The following is a 2404-nucleotide window of genomic DNA, read 5'->3' as shown; positions in this document are numbered from 1 at the left end:
CAGCATTGATCCAGTGGCCCCTGTCTCTAATTGGTCAAAAATTCCCTCTGAAGGTATTACCATACACTTCTTGGCTACTCTTTCTTGGGTACACAGCAAGATTACTTGGCATCAGAAGGCCAAGGGAACCCGCAAGTCTCTCAGTGCCTTGGCTGAGCCAGGTTCACTCCAGCAACCAGCAGTGCAGCCAGCAGCACAGCCAATCAGCACACTGCTTGAGCCATGACTGCCAGAAGAGCACTGATCGTACTGGCTCACACAGAGAAGACATCCTTCAACTATGACATGAAGGATGCTGTTGTAGACTTGAAGAGGAAAGGATGGGAGATCACCGTTTCAGACCTGTATGCCATGAACTTCAATCTCCAGAAAGTACAGCACAGTAAACTGAAGAACTTTGGGAACTTTCAGTATCCTGCTGAGTCTGTCCTAGCTTATAAAGAAGGCCGTCTGAGCCCAGATATTGCGGCCAAACAAAAGACACTGGAAGCTGCAGACCCTGTGATTTTTCAGTTCCCACTGCAGTGGTTTGGAGTCCCTGCTATCTTGAAAGGCTGAGCAAGTGTTCGTTGGGGAGTTTGCTTACACATATGCTGCCATGTATGACAAGGGACCTTTCTGGAATAAGAAGACAGTACTTTCCATCACCACTGGTGGCAGCAGCTCCATGTACTCTGCAGAGTGTCCATGGGGACATGAATATCCTTCTCTGGCCAATTCAGGGTGGCACTATGCACTCTGCAACTTCCAAGTCTTAGAACCTTAATTGATACACAGCATTGGGCACACTCCCACAGATGCCCAAATTCAGATCCTGGAAGAATGGAAGAAATGCCTGGAGAATATTTGAGATGAGACTCCACTGTATTTTGCTCCAAGTAGTTTCTTTGACCTAAACTTCCAGGAGGGATTCTTAATGAAAAAAAAAGGTGCAGGAAGAGCAGAAAAACAAGAAATTTGGCCTTTCTCTGGGCCATCACCTGGGCAAGTCCATCCCGACTGACAATCAGATCAAAGCCAGAGAATGATTCACAAGACTTGATTTCCTTCTAAAATGTAGCCAAATTTAGGTTTCTTTTGCAGGCTTGCTTTAGTTTTTGAGATTTGTGTTTTTGTTTTTGTTTCCACAAGGAATGAATAGGAGAGAGAATAGACTTTATTCATACATTTTTGGATATTTTTATTAAACATAACTGATTCTTATAATTGCTTTCATGGCAAAATCTTATTAGGCTCAAAAGGCCACTTAAGATGTAAAGCAGAGAAAGGTGTATAAAGATGCCCGACAATATTCTCTAAGGCCCTCTACACACCTTAATTCCATTTTTTAGGGATAAATTTTTGAGGGTAAATCTGGCTTGAAAGCATTCAACTCTTGGATGATCTGTTTTTCTTTTAATTACCTCTCTGGTTTATGGCAGAAGGGAATTGCCCAGAGAAAGAAATGACTCTACCTGTCTAACCTAAGGGACTTGTTTAGTAGTGAGTAATCTATGTTTGTTTGTGATATATATTGGTTTTAATTGCTACTCAGTGACTAATATGCTACTCAGTGACTAATATGCGAGTGTTATTCTTCCTTCAACCTTATTTTTTATGTATAGTATACACAGATACTTTGAAATAAAAAGCTAATGGAAGTCTCTTCTTTACCTCAATCTTCTATTTTAATGTCTGCAGAAATAAAACAACACATCTGTATACAAAAAAAAAGGTCAAGGGACACAAAGTGAGAAGATACACAGCATATACACGAGGCAATCAGCAAGAAATGTCTGAGCTTTCTTAACTAATGTTTAAAATTAAGTGGCCAGAATTATCTGCACAGATGGTAACTGAGCAGACAAGGCTATCACAAATGTAAATGTAATGAAGGGTCTCATGTCTGTTTAGGAGTCTAAGAATTTGGAAATACAAGTTTTCACATGGGGGATTTTTCTGAACCCTCTTAAGTGTAACAATAGCTTCATATTTATAGATGAATCCTTTAAGGCTGATGTAGTCTAATCTGAGGTAAGGCCAATCATGTGTAATACAGAGGCTTTAGTTTATCAAGACGAATGAGAGAAAGAGGTTAATACAAGTTTTTAATCTGTTAAATGTAAACATTGAATTTATTCATAGGTAGTTTCAAGTTTTATACAAATCAATTCATACTGGCCTGCTGACAACTAGAAATAATCATGAAGTTTAAAATTGCCTAATAACCTTTGTCTTTCAGTATTTCAGTTTCTCTGACTACATAGCTGGCAATAACACCTCAAATTTACATTTGATACCTGTCATGATTAGGGAACAAGCCAAAAAGTTCTCAGGATGATGGTCCCTGGCTGGAGTGCTGATGGTTTGCTTCAGAAATAAGGTTGTCTTTGATTAGTCAATAAGAAGCTTTTGCCTATGACTA

The 2404-nt window shown here is 39.5% G+C and overlaps 2 pseudogenes; both read left to right on the top strand.

Moving 5' to 3' along the window:
- The window catches only part of LOC105288805, a 718-nt pseudogene extending 562 nt beyond the window's left edge, over positions 1 to 156 (top strand).
- Positions 157 to 222: 66 nt separating this feature from the next.
- LOC105288726 lies at positions 223 to 1028 on the top strand (annotated as a pseudogene).
- The last annotated feature ends 1376 nt before the right edge of the window (positions 1029 to 2404 follow it).

This window comes from Pteropus vampyrus, unplaced genomic scaffold (genome assembly GCF_000151845.1).
Source record: "Pteropus vampyrus isolate Shadow unplaced genomic scaffold, Pvam_2.0 Scaffold19, whole genome shotgun sequence".
NCBI classification, from domain to species: Eukaryota; Metazoa; Chordata; class Mammalia; order Chiroptera; family Pteropodidae; genus Pteropus; species Pteropus vampyrus.
This window is presented reverse-complemented; position numbering and strand designations above follow the sequence as displayed.